We start from the raw sequence: 14,455 nt of genomic DNA on the forward strand, positions 1-14,455 counted from the left end.
TCCGCACACAGCTTTAGCAGCCTAGGTTCAATGCCATCAGGTCTCGCTCAAGCTGAGATGCTCGCTGCAATGCCCTTGCAGGCATCTTCAGAGCGATGCTTTATCTGTCTGGCCAAAAAAAAACAGTCGAAATGGTCTAGCTCTGCCACACCTGGGAGCAGGTGCGTGCAAGATTTGGCCGGTTAGCTCAGTTGGTTACAGTGTGGTGCTAATAACGCCAAGGTGATAGCTACGTCTAACAAAAACTGCTGATCAGAGACAGACTCTTGTATCACGAGTTTCTGTGGTGTAGAGGTTATCACGTTCGCCTTACACGCGAAAGGCCCCCGGTTCGATCCCGGGCAGAAACACGTCTGTGTACGCCAGCAGCTGCTTTCTGCACGTGGCTTGTATGGCTTTGATTTGGTTTAGTTCGCGTCAAGGTGGAGATGTAGATCGATAAAACTTTACTGACCCTGAAGGGAAATTTTAGTGGGACAGTAGCGAGTCATATAATTCCCCATAAACTTACATGTAATAGGCAGAAATAAAAACAGACATGAATTAGGGAGAAATATGAAATTAAACATATGCTAGAGTAAATTATGAAAGAATGGGAATAAAAATACATCTATTTGCACATTTACACAGAAAATAAGACAGATTTGTTGTACTTACATGAGAGCAAGTATTGCACTAAGTGGTATGAGGAGGTTCACAACCCAATGAGTATAAACATAGCTAGGAAATCATTAGCAGTACTTACAGTCTAAAGTGTGCAGTGAGAGTGACATTACACCAGCTGTTATGATATATTGCATGGCGTGCATTAACAAGAGAGGTGATATCGTGATGTGATTCAGCACAGGTCGGACAGCAGGAGGTCAGTACCATGTCTGCAGCATGGAGTCTCATTGTAGAGCCATATAGCAATGGGTAGAAAAGGTCTTACATGGGGCTCTTTAACACAGCGCAGCTGTAACAGTCTGTCACTGATTGTGCCTTTCCTTACCGTGTCATCAGACAATGTTTGCAGATGACATGACTCTGTGTTATACCTGAAGTCAGAAGTGTACAGCTTGAACAGGAATTGGGCTAGCAGTCCCCTGGGATGCCCCAACACTGCACACTGCCTTGTCTCAGACACAGCCCTGCAGTCACACACACTGACGTCGTCCAGTAAGATAGTCCAATACCCGTGAGATGACAGATTGATCCACCTGCATCAGCCAAAGCTTGTTCCCTAAAAGCGCGGCCTGCACAGAGTTGAACGCACTGGAGAAAATGAAGAACGTGATCCTCACAATGCTGCCTTTTGTGTCCAGGTGAGAGTAATTTCTGTCCAGCAGTCATCCACTCCACTGGCATCCTGATATGCAAACTGCAGAGGGTCAAGAGCTGTTCTGACCAGAGGTTTCAGATGAGCTAGCATTAGCTGCTTTTCAAATGTCTTCACTAAGTGGGATGTCAGTGCACCAGGTCGATAATCATTTAGTGATATTGGTTGCCTTTTCTTGGGGACAGGAACCACTCAAGATGTTTGCCACGTAACTGAGACTCTCTTCAGACTGCAGCTCAGACTAAAGATGTGCTGAAGAAATTCACACAGTCGCTCCGCACACAGCTTTAGCAGCCTAGGTTCAATGCCATCAGGTCTTGATCAAGCTGAGATGCTCGCTGCAATGCCCTTGCAGGCATTTTCAGAGCGATGCTTTATCTGTCTGGCCAAAAAATATAGTCAAAATGGTCTTGCTCTGCCACACCTGGGAGCAGGTGCGTGCTAGATTTGGCCGGTTAGCTCAGTTGGTTAGAGTGTGGTGCTAATAACCGTAAGGTCGCGGGTTCGATCCCCGTACGGGCCACGTTTGATTTTGCCTTAGGCTGCGCTGCCTGCAAGGGGACTTCAACTAGCAAGCGTCGCTGGAAGGCTGTGCAGCGGGTCAATCGCAAGTGCGCAAAAGACATCGGTCAGTCAATTTTGCGCGAAGGGACATGTGAAGACCAAGCCACTCTGGAGAATGCGGGCATCGATCACGCTACCTCTCGCATGCTAAGCGAGCGCTCTACCATTTGAGCTAACTCCCCTCTCTACGAAAACAGTTGCCAAGATCTCCAGGCAGGAGCACACCGCCCTTCACAGCCATAGAATCTTGATACACTCACCCTCCAAGAACAATAATAGTGGGAATATGCAGAACACTTTCTAGCACCACTCGGCTTTCACGGTGCAACAACAGTGGAAACGTTCAATAGCTTCAAATTGTTGATTTTCACTTGAGCGGCGATAGCTACGTCTAACAAAAACTGCTGATCAGAGACAGACTCTTGTATCACGCGTTTCTGTGGTGTAGAGGTTATCACGTTCGCCTTACACGCGAAAGGTCCCCGGTTCGATCCCAGGCAGAAACACGTCTGTGTACGCCAGCAGCTGCTTTCTGCACGTGGCTTGTATGGCTTTGATTTGGTTTAGTTCGCGTCAAGGTGGAGATGTAGATCGATAAAACTTTACTGACCCTGAAGGGAAATTTTAGTGGGACAGTAGCGAGTCATATAATTCCCCATAAACTTACATGTAATAGGCAGAAATAAAAACAGACATGAATTAGGGAGAAATATGAAATTAAACATATGCTAGAGTAAATTTTGAAAGAATGGGAATAAAAATACATCTATTTTCACATTTACACAGAAAATAAGACAGATTTGTTGTACTTACATGAGAGCAAGTATTGCACTAAGTGGTATGAGGAGGTTCACAACCCAATGAGTATAAACATAGCTAGGAAATCATTAGCAGTACTTACAGTCTAAAGTGTGCAGTGAGAGTGACATTACACCAGCTGTTATGATATATTGCATGGCGTGCATTAACAAGAGAGGTGATATCGTGATGTGATTCAGCACAGGTCGGACAGCAGGAGGTCAGTACCATGTCTGCAGCATGGAGTCTCATTGTAGAGCCATATAGCAATGGGTAGAAAAGGTCTTACATGGGGCTCTTTAACACAGCGCAGCTGTAACAGTCTGTCACTGATTGTGCCTTTCCTTACCGTGTCATCAGACAATGTTTGCAGATGACATGACTCTGTGTTATACCTGAAGTCAGAAGTGTACAGCTTGAACAGGAATTGGGCTAGCAGTCCCCTGGGATGCCCCAACACTGCACACTGCCTTGTCTCAGACACAGCCCTGCAGTCACACACACTGACGTCGTCCAGTAAGATAGTCCAATACCCGTGAGATGACAGATTGATCCACCTGCATCAGCCTGCATCTTTTTTTTTTTTTTTTTAACCTGTCATGTCTGGCCATTTTTGCAATCGGAATGGTAATCCGAATGTACTGATGTACCAAACATATTTGTTTTCACAAGAAAAAGCTCTATAGGTTACTAAAGCCTATTCTTGTTAAAGTTTTTATTTTATTTGTTTGGCCAGGCCTGACAGGCAATAAATAAGAGGACAGGAAAGAAAGAGAAGAAGGGAGGAGAGAGAGAAAAAAAAAAAATAAATAATAAATCATAATAATGATAATTAAGTAAGTAAATAAATAAATAGAAAAAAAATAATAATAGAAAAAAAAACAAATAAAATAAGTAAATAAACAGACAACTAAATAAAAATAAATAGATAAATAAGTACGTTAAAAAAAAAAAAAGGGAGGGGAAAAAAACAATTATACAGATATACATACATATACATATTCACATATACATATACATATATACATCCAGACATAATTCTACTATTTGCTGCTACATACATACACATGTTTACATATCTATACATATGCCTCTATACACATACACCCACCCACCACACACAATTCTACTGTTTGCAGCAATGTGTATATGTGTGTATATGCGTTCACGTGTCATGTGTCATGAAATGTGCTCAGCAATGAGGGCAAGAAGCCGCAACCATGCCCCCGTGGTCCAGAGACAGATAGGGAAGGACCCGGGGGACCCGGACCATCCACAGCCCATTAGGAACTCAGGAGACCTGAGGCCACATGCTCCGACGGCCACCGCGTGCACGCCCCAGAGGACGAAGAATAGAGGCCCCAGACAGAGCGCCCACAGACAAAGGGCAAGTGACCGGAGAGCCAGAGGCAATGAGCAGCCCACCCCCCCGGCAGGCCAACATCCCCAGCATGAGCTGAGCATGCGGCCCCCGAGGGCCCAGGCGCCCGAGACCGGCCGACCCCCGGCAGGACCCCCCCCCCCGGCGGAGTCGGCAAGCAGCGGGGAGCGGTGGGGAGGGGTAACTCCTGCCCACCACCATGTACCACAGATGTCCAGGCTCAGCAAGTCATTGACCCAGGCCCAGCTGTCCACACACACATGTTCACATGCACCCACACACACCCACACCCACACTCGCACACACCAGTCACCCACTCATGCATACACACGGAACATACATGGACTCTCAGTATCGGCGGGCGGACACCAGCACGGGTCAGCGGTAACCCAGGGAGGCAGCCACCCCGGCCCCGAATGACCGGCCGGTCTCCCCACCAGGCAGGGTGCACCAAACCGGGGTGTGAGAGGACCCGCCCACCCCCCCCCCCACACACTCAATATGTGTGTGAAATGAAAAGAATGTGTGTGAGCTACAGTGCAATTAAAATTGGAGGGACAGAGGCAATGTAGTACTGAATAACAGCACACAGCCACACTGCCCCCCCAAGGCCCTCAATGTCTAATGTGTAAATAAAATTGAGGGGCAGGTAGCAGTGAGCAGATAAGTGAGGTCACATCAGCAGCGCCACCCACCATCCACTGAGTGACACCTGCCCCCCAAAGCCCTGTGTGTACTGTACAGTGTCATGAAATGTGTCATTGTAAGGGGGGAAAAAAGGGGAGGAGTGGGACATCACGCATCACAGCGAGCAGAGCCAGGTAGGTGGCCCTACTCACTGTAGCATGGGCCCCCCTCCCCCAGAACCCCCATGTGTAGTGTGATGTTTGACTGAGTGGGAGGAGGGGAAGGGTCAGGATAAGAAAGACCGAGAGGCAGAGAACTACCCCTCGGAGGAAAAGAGCCAGCTGGCGCTAGCTCACTAGGCACCCCGGTTTCCTACACCCGGCCGCGGCGCAGGGAAGGCCGGCCCTGGGCCCGAAGCAGCCACAACCCCAGGACACCACCGCGCTCCAGGCCGGCGCCCGCCCACACAGCTGACACAGCACAAAACATACACACCCACACGCACACAAGAGACAACAATTATCACACATACACATACTCACGATTACAATACACATACTCACAATTACAATACAAACACACACACATACATACCAACACAAACACACTCACCCGCACAAACTTCACACACACCCATATATACGCAAACACAGTGGTCCTGGGTCCAGAACCAACTGGCCCTATGTGGTTGTCCCCCTACTTGAGTGCCTCACCCCTCCTCCCGGGAGGCATCCAGAATCCTGGAATGCCAGACAGACACCCCGGCGCACCCCAGACCCCCCACCACCCGGCGGTGCGCCCAGGGGGGCACAGACCCCTCCAGCGCAGGGAGGAGCCCAAACGGGGGACGGGCGACCCCAGGCGCCAAGGCCCCAGACCCCGCACCCCGGCCCACACAGAGGAGGCCAGCCCCCCGGACGGGGCCAGCACCCACCCCCACGGGTCCCCAGGTCCCCACCCCAAGACCGTGAGCGCACACATCCAGGCCCCCCACCATCAACAACAGGGCCCGCACACAGAAACCGCAGAGCGGCAGCCCCCATCCAAGAGCCATCAGACACCCAAATCCCCCAGCCCACCCCCAGCCACCTGCTGGGTACACCACAAGACAAGACTACAGCTGGTTACCCCCATCACGTGATGGAGCTGATCAGTGGGGACCAGAGGGATTCAAATGTAGTCAATTGATTTTTAGTGGTAGCAGACATTCTTTCCAGACTAATGTGGTCTAGAAGTAGGTTTCTGTAGTGAGTTATACATAAATCATTTTTTGATTTCCACTTCATGAGGATAGTTTTCTTGGCGATGCATAAGGCAGTAAGAACTATATGTGATATATTTGTTTCTATGTTTAATTCACTTATATCACCTAAAATGCACAGTTTTGGTGAGACTTGGATATCACAATGGAACCCTGTGGATAAGTCTTCACATATTGTCTGCCAAAATCTCTGAACAGGCATGCAAGACCATATAGCATGCATATAATTTTCAATATAATTACCTGTGCAGTTAGTGCATATATTTGTTTCTCTGAGGCCCATTTGGAACATTCTGTGCCCTGTATAATGTATTCTATGGAGAGTTTTGTATTGTATAAGTTGTAAATTTGGATTTTTAGTCATTTTAAAAGTATTTAGACATATCTGTGTCCAGAAATTTTCATCCGGGATGATGGAAAGATCTCTCTCCCATTTTGTAGTTGGAAGGGATATTGAATCATTAATTTTGAATAATAATTTGTATATTTTTGATAACAGTTTAGGGGTATAGAGGTTTAGAAAGTCTGTTATCCACACAGGGATTTCTAGATTTAGATTACTTAGATTAAATCTTGCCTGTATGATGGACCTCAATTGGTGATATTCCAGAAATTTGCTACTGCTAATTTCATATTTTAAAATAAGATCTTCAAATGAAATAAAGGTCCCATCATGAATAACATGTTCTAAATTATTTATTCCTTTTTCTTGCCATTCTGAAAAATTCAGTACTGTCTTTTTCCGACATATATCGGGATTGTTCCAAATGGGTGTTAATTTACAAGGGATTAGTGAAGACTTAGCCATCTTTAAGAATTCCCACCAGGCTATCAGGGTGGTGCTTATTGTAAGGCTTTTAAAGCAATTGTAATGTTTAATGCTGGAGCTAATGAGAGGTAAGTCAGATATTTTCAATTTCCCACAGAGTGTTTGTTCCAGATCCAGCCATGGACTGTCTGAGCGGTTTGATTTCATCCACCTTGAAACATACTGTAGTCTATTGGCTAAAAAATAGTGATAAAAATTTGGTAGTTCTAGACCACCGCTGCATTTTAGCTTTTGTAAAGTCTTCAAGCTTATTCTAGATGTTTTACTTTTCCATAAAAATTTAGATATATTTGAGTCTAGCGACTTAAACCAAGCAATAGAAGGTTTATTAGGGATCATTAAGAACAGATAATTTACTTTAGGCAGAATCATCATTTTTATTGTGGCAACTCTCCCCATGAGAGATATAGGTAGAGAGTTCCAACGTGTGAGATCGTCCTCTATTGCTTTTAGTAGAGGAATATGGTTCAGTCGTACCAGATCTAACAGCCTGGGAGAAAAATTTATACCTAGATATCTAATGTTGCCCGACTGTAGTGATGTAGTTATGATGTTCTGAAATTTACAATTCAGAGGCAAAACTGTTGATTTACTCCAATTAATGGAGTAATCTGATACAGATGAGAACTTATCTATAAGTGTGATTGTCTTTTGAAGAGCGGTTTGTGAGTTCCCGAGGAAAAGTAATACATCATCAGCATAAAGGCTTATTTTATGGTCTGTATTTTCTGTTTGGATTCCTTTGATGTTTACATTCTGTCTGATTTTTGCTGCTAGTGGCTCAATGAAGATGATAAACATTGAGGGAGAGAGTGGGCAACCTTGTCTAGTTCCCCTCTGCAAACTGAAGCTTTGTGAAATAAGATCATTTGTCTTAACCCGTGCATTTGGAGAGCTGTATAATGTTTCGATCCAGTTTATAAAGGCTGGGCCAAATCCAAATTTATGTAGAACTGCTAACAAAAATTTCCAATTTACCCTGTCGAATGCTTTCTCTGCATCTAAAGAGACTACTATTTTTTCTAATTTGTTAATGGAACAGTAGTCTATTATATTTATTAGTCGGCGTGTGTTATCGGCCGAGTGCCGGCCCTTGATAAAACCTGTTTGGTCCGATTGTATAATATATGGAGTGATTTTTTCTAATCTTCTTGCGAGAACTTTGCAAATAATTTTAAGGTCTACATTAATAAGAGAGATTGGGCGATAGCTAGATGGAAGTGTTGGGTCTTTGCCTGGTTTAAGAAGCAGGCTAATGTTGGCCGAGTTCATGTTTGGAGAGATTGTGTGGTTATTCTTGATTTGAGTCACCATCCTGAAAAAAGTAGGTTCTAACACAGGCCAAAATTCTTTATAGAATTCTGCTGGGAAACCGTCTGGGCCTGGGGCTTTATTATTTGGAAGGTGCTGTATTGCCTTATAGAATTCAGATGATGAAAACGGTGAATCAAGAGTTGTAATCTGATCCTCATTTAATTTAGGAAGATTTATGTCATTAAGAAATTTTTCAATTTCAGCATCAGATGGATTAATCTGTGATGAGTATAAGGCTTCATAAAAGTCTTTAAAGGAGTTATTTATTTGTTGTGGGTCATGAGTAATATTACCGACCGAGTCTTTAATAGAGTGAATAGCTGTTTTTTCTTTATTCAGTTTTAACTGATTGGCCAGGAATTTTCCAGATTTATTTCCATGTTCAAAGTTTTCCAGACGCAACCTCTGCAACATAAATTGTGTCTTCTTATCAAGTATTTCATTTAATTCCAATTTAAGTTTCCTCAGGCTGTTAATTATATTTTCTTGTGGTGATGCAGCATACGCATTTTCTAAAGATTTAATTTTCTGTTCCAATTCTAATATAAGTGTTTTTTCTTTATTTTTCTTATGTGCGCAGTAAGAAATTATTTTACCCCGCATTACTGCCTTTCCTGCTTCCCATAGAACACATGGCGATATTTCCGGCAGATTATTTTGTTCTAAGTATATAGCCCACTCTCGTTTAAAATAATTAATGAAATCTTGTTCTTTAAGTAATGATGTATTAAATCTCCAGTTCCTAGTTGGTGGTGTAACTCGTTTCTGTGTCAGAGACATAGATACAGGTGCGTGATCACTAATAGTGATAGGATGTATCTGAGTGTCTGTGATTTCCGTCATCATGGAGCTACTGACTAAAAAGTAAACCAAGCGGGAGTGGGAGTGATGTACTTGTGAGAAAAAACTATAATCTCTCAGAGTGGGGTGATGTGAGCGCCAAGCATCGCAAAGACCAAAATCCTTCATGTATTGTTTAAGAATGTCTGCAGACTGCCAGTTTCTTTGACTCACTGCTGTACTAAGCCTGTCAATCTCTGCATTAAGTACCAGGTTGAAGTCCCCTCCTATTACAATTGTGGTATCAGAGTGATCAGCAAGTGAGGTGAAGAAGGTATGAAAGAAGGAGGGATCATCAACATTTGGTCCATATATACTGGCAATACATAAATCTATATTCTGAATAGATAGATTAAGTATTATAAATCTGCCTTCGGGGTCTGACATCGTGTTTCTAATAGAGAAGTTTATCCTTTTGATAATTAATATAGCTACACCTCTTTGTTTAGAGTTGTAACAGGCTGAGTACATATGAGGAAACTGTGAAGAGGAGAGTGTGTGTGCAGATGTTCTGGACACATGTGTCTCCTGTAGGAACACAATGTCAGCCTGTAAGTCGTTTAACCGGTTAATAATTTTCACCTTCTTCTCCCTTGAACCAACTCCACGCACATTCCATGAAACAAACCTCAGTGTGCTCATATTGAAATTAATCGAGAAAGTGTTGCGTGCTCACTGAAGATGTGTGTGTGTGTGTGGATGTGTATGTGAGTGTACATTGCATGTTGTGTGTCCTGTATAGCATTGTGTGTGTTGTGTAGCAAACATGTTGGATGCAGAAAGAAAAGAAAAGGAAAGGGTGCTCCAAAGTGACAAATATAGCAAAAGAATGAGGGGGAAAAAAAAAAAAAAAAGAGAGAGAAAAAAAAAAAATAATAATAATAAAAATAAAATAAAAATAATATTACTTAACATAAAGTCCACTATGCTGTCTGAACCGGCATTAATTGTTATATACAGACATGTAAAAAAGAAAAAAAACAAAACAAAGAAGATAGAGAAAAAAGGCGTTTGTATACATAGGTCACCTGATCAGTATAGCCATGGCGTGGTTTCCTGGTCGTGATAGAGCTGTCCGTTTATATAGAGTTTGTCCACCGCAATGATAGCTCGTGAACCTTCTTGAATATGTTTTTTCCGGAGAGGGAACAGGATTTTGCGTCGCTCCAGGATCTCTTTAGGAAACTGATCGTTGACGCTGAAGTCCGTTCCTCTCAGCTCCCGTCCGCGGCTCTTCACCAGCTCTTTCTGCTTGAAACATTCGAATTTGGCTATGATTGGTCTGGGTCTGTGTGCCCCGGGTCGCTTAGCTCCTATACAGTGAACACGATCGAAATTGATGGTTTTAACGGTGTCCTCCGGGAGCTTCAGGTAGGATTGCAAAAACTCCTTCACTGTCGTTTCCGGGTTTTCCTCCGATTTCTCCGGTAGACCCGAAAACACGAGGTTGTCCCTCATGCTGCGGGCCTGGAGCTCGGTGACGGTTTCCCTGATTTTTTTATTCTCCTCCGAGAGCCGGGTCACTCCCTTGGTGAGGGAATTCACCGACTCTCTGAGAGCGGCGTTCTCCACAGCGAGTGCTTCCACCTGCTGTTGGCTGAACTCTACCGACTCCCGGAGAGCCTGAAACTCCTTGTGAAGAATTTCCAAAATGGAGAGGCGAGCGTCGAAACTGGACAGCTTCTTATCAATGGACTCCAAAGTGTCCGCCACTTCGCTGGACTGAGAAGAAGCCCCTGGTGAATCTTCTGGGCGACTCCTCTTGGTGGATGGAGCTCCTTTGCTGCTGGACGGAGTGTTGGTTGGTTTTCCCATTACGACTCGGTCGAAACACTCGTCGATGTAAGCTTGCAGACTGTCCAGACCTTCTTCACCGTCCTCCAGTGTACTTCCGGTAGTGAGTAGTTTATTAATATAAATTTTATAGCTTTTAAAGTTGTTTTATAACTGTGTTGGCTAAGAAAACTAATCCATGTGGTTTATAGATTACTGACTTGCTGCCTTGCTCAATATTGCCGAGGTTCGCGTTGAACTCGGCGTTACTACAGCATAGCGTCTTCCTGTCTCTTCCTCTTCCTGTCTCTCCTGTCCTCCGTAGAGCGCTCGCTTAGCATGCGAAAGGTCGCGGGTTCGATCCCCGTACGTGCCACGTTTGATTTTGCCTTAGGCTGCGCTGCCTGCAAGGGGACTTCAACTAGCAAGCGTCGCTGGAAGGCTGTGCAGCGGGTCAATCGCAAGTGCGCAAAAGACACCGGTCAGTCAATTTTGCGTAAAGGGACGTGTGCAGACCAAGCCACGCTGGAGAATGCGGGCATCGATCAAGCTACCTTTAGCCTGCTAAGCGAGCGCTCTACACTTTGAGCTAATTCCCCTCTCTACGAAAGCAGTTGCTAAGATCTCCAGGCAGGAGCACACCGCCCTTCACAGCTATAGAATCTTGATACACTCACCCTCCAAGAACAATAATAGTGGGAATATGCAGAACACTTTCTAGCACCACTCGGCTTTCACGGTGCAACAACAGTGGAAACGGTGAACAGCTTCAAATTCTTGGGAGTGGCCATGATTAAAAAGTCATGGACATGAAGATTTCCTGGTTAATATAGCAGACAGTACCTGCAACATTCCTGCGGAAGGTTTGTCCACAGCGCATTTCCCCAGGCACGCTAAAGCTGATGCGTTGGCCGGGAATCAAACCCGGGTCAACTGCTTGGAAGGCAGCTATGCTTACCACTATACCACCAACGCCTGGAAAAAGAACGTGGCTGCATCCGCTAAAGCCAATGCAGGTTGATTTTCACTTGAGCGGCGATAGCTACGTCTAACAAAAACTGCTGATCAGAGACAGATTCTTGTATCACGAGTTTCTGTGGTGTAGAGGTTATCATGTTCGCCTTACACGCGAAAGGCCCCCGCTTCGATCCCGGGCAGAAACTCGTCCACGGCCGCTTTCTGCACGCGGCTTGTCCGGCTGCTGTTGCATGGCTTTGATTTGGTTTAGTTCGCGGCAAGGTGGAGATGTAGATCGATAAAACTTTACTGACCCTGAAGGGAAATTTTACTGGGACAGTAGCGAGTCATAATTCCCCATAAACTTACATGTAATAGGCAGAAATAAAAACAGACATGAATTAGGGAGAAATATGAAATTAAACATATGCTAGAGTAAATTATGAAAGAATGGGAATAAAAATACATCTATTTTCACATTTACACAGAAAATAAGACAGATTTGTTGTACTTACATGAGAGCAAGTATTGCACTAAGTGGTATGAGGAGGTTCACAACCCAATGAGTATAAACATAGCTAGGAAATCATTAGCAGTACTTACAGTCTAAAGTGTGCAGTGAGAGTGACATTACACCAGCTGTTATGATATATTGCATGGCGTGCATTAACAAGAGAGGTGATATCGTGATGTGATTCAGCACAGGTCGGACAGCAGGAGGTCAGTACCATGTCTGCAGCATGGAGTCTCATTGTAGAGCCATATAGCAATGGGTAGAAAAGGTCTTACATGGGGCTCTTTAACACAGCGCAGCTGTAACAGTCTGTCACTGATTGTGCCTTTCCTTACCGTGTCATCAGACAATGTTTGCAGATGACATGACTCTGTGTTATACCTGAAGTCAGAAGTGTACAGCTTGAACAGGAATTGGGCTAGCAGTCCCCTGGGATGCCCCAACACTGCACACTGCCTTGTCTCAGACACAGCCCTGCAGTCACACACACTGACGTCGTCCAGTAAGATAGTCCAATACCCGTGAGATGACAGATTGATCCACCTGCATCAGCCAAAGCTTGTTCCCTAAAAGCGCGGCCTGCACAGAGTTGAACGCACTGGAGAAAATGAAGAACGTGATCCTCACAATGCTGCCTTTTGTGTCCAGGTGAGAGTAATTTCTGTCCAGCAGTCATCCACTCCACTGGCATCCTGATATGCAAACTGCAGAGGGTCAAGAGCTGTTCTGACCAGAGGTTTCAGATGAGCTAGCATTAGCTGCTTTTCAAATGTCTTCACTAAGTGGGATGTCAGTGCACCAGGTCGATAATCATTTAGTGATATTGGTTGCCTTTTCTTGGGGACAGGAACCACTCAAGATGTTTGCCACATAACTGAGACTCTCTTCAGACTGCAGCTCAGACTAAAGATGTGCTGAAGAAATTCACACAGTCGCTCCGCACACAGCTTTAGCAGCCTAGGTTCAATGCCATCAGGTCTTGATCAAGCTGAGATGCTCGCTGCAATGCCCTTGCAGGCATCTTCAGAGCGATGCTTTATCTGTCTGGCTAAAAAATATAGTCAAAATGGTCTTGCTCTGCCACACCTGGGAGCAGGTGCGTGCTAGATTTGGCCGGTTAGCTCAGTTGGTTAGAGTGTGGTGCTAATAACCGTAAGGTCACGGGTTCGATCCCCATACGGGCCACATTTGATTTTGCCTTAGGCTGCGCTGCCTGCAAGGGGACTTCAACTAGCAAGCGTCGCTGGAAGGCTGTGCAGCGGGTCAATCGCAAGTGCGCAAAAGACACCGGTCAGTCAATTTTGCGTGAAGGGACACGTGAAGACCAAGCCACTCTGGAGAATGCGGGCATCTTTCCCGCTACCTCTCACATGCTAAGCGAGCGCTCTACCATTTGAGCTAATTCCCCTCTCTGTGAAAGCAGTTGCTAAGATCTCCAGGCAGGAGCACACCGCCCTTCACAGCCATAGAATCTTGACACACTCACCCTCCAAGAACAATAATAGTGGGAATATGCAGAACACTATCTAGCACCACTCGGCTTTCACGGTGCAACAACAGTGGAAACGGTGAACAGCTTCAAATTCTTGGGAGTGGCCATGATTAAAAAGTCATGGACGTGTAGATTTCCTGGTTAATATAGCAGACAGTACCTGCAACTTTCCCGCAGAAGGTTTGTCCACAGCGCATTTTCCCAGGCACGCTAAAGCCGATGCGTTGGCCGGGAATCTAACCCGGGTCAACTGCTTGGAAGGCAGCTATGCTTACCACTATACCACCAACGCCTGAAAAAGAACGTGGCTGCATCCGCTAAAGTCAATGCAGGTTGATTTTCACATGAGCGGCGATAGCTACGTCTAACAAAAACTGCTGCTCAGAGACAGACTCTTGTATCACGAGTTTCTGTGGTGTAGAGGTTATCACGTTCGCCTTACACGCGAAAGGCCCCCGGTTCGATCCCGGGCAGAAACACGTCTGTGACCGCCAGCAGGCTGCTTTCTGCACGCGGCTTGTACGGCTTTGATTTGGTTTAGTTTGCGGCAAGGTGGAGATGTAGATCGATAAAACTTTACTGACCCTGAAGGGAAATTTTAGTGGGACAGTAGCGAGTCATAATTCCCCATAAACTTACATGTAATAGGCAGAAATAAAAACAGACATGAATTAGGGAGAAATATGAAATTAAACATATGTTAGAGTAAATTATGAGAGAATGGGAATAAAAATACATCTATTTTCACATTTACACAGAAAATAAGACAGATTTGTTGTACTTACAT

At 45.0% G+C, this 14,455-nt stretch overlaps 6 non-coding genes across 6 annotated transcripts; all 6 read left to right on the plus strand.

Moving 5' to 3' along the window:
• Window positions 1-277: 277 nt before the first annotated feature.
• On the plus strand, window positions 278-350 carry trnav-uac. Its single transcript has one exon. It is a non-coding gene; the product is annotated as a tRNA-Val (tRNA).
• Window positions 351-1,767: 1,417 nt separating this feature from the next.
• trnai-aau lies at window positions 1,768-1,841 on the plus strand. The gene has a single exon. It is a non-coding gene; the product is annotated as a tRNA-Ile (tRNA).
• A 474-nt stretch (window positions 1,842-2,315) lies between these two features.
• On the plus strand, window positions 2,316-2,388 carry trnav-uac. The gene has a single exon. It is a non-coding gene; the product is annotated as a tRNA-Val (tRNA).
• A 9,407-nt stretch (window positions 2,389-11,795) lies between these two features.
• Window positions 11,796-11,868, plus strand: trnav-uac. Its single transcript has one exon. It is a non-coding gene; the product is annotated as a tRNA-Val (tRNA).
• A 1,419-nt stretch (window positions 11,869-13,287) lies between these two features.
• trnai-aau lies at window positions 13,288-13,361 on the plus strand. Its single transcript has one exon. It is a non-coding gene; the product is annotated as a tRNA-Ile (tRNA).
• A 713-nt stretch (window positions 13,362-14,074) lies between these two features.
• Window positions 14,075-14,147, plus strand: trnav-uac. The gene has a single exon. It is a non-coding gene; the product is annotated as a tRNA-Val (tRNA).
• Window positions 14,148-14,455: the final 308 nt, after the last annotated feature.

Source organism: Pygocentrus nattereri, chromosome 16 (genome assembly GCF_015220715.1).
Source record: "Pygocentrus nattereri isolate fPygNat1 chromosome 16, fPygNat1.pri, whole genome shotgun sequence".
In the NCBI taxonomy this organism is placed as follows: domain Eukaryota; kingdom Metazoa; phylum Chordata; class Actinopteri; order Characiformes; family Serrasalmidae; genus Pygocentrus; species Pygocentrus nattereri.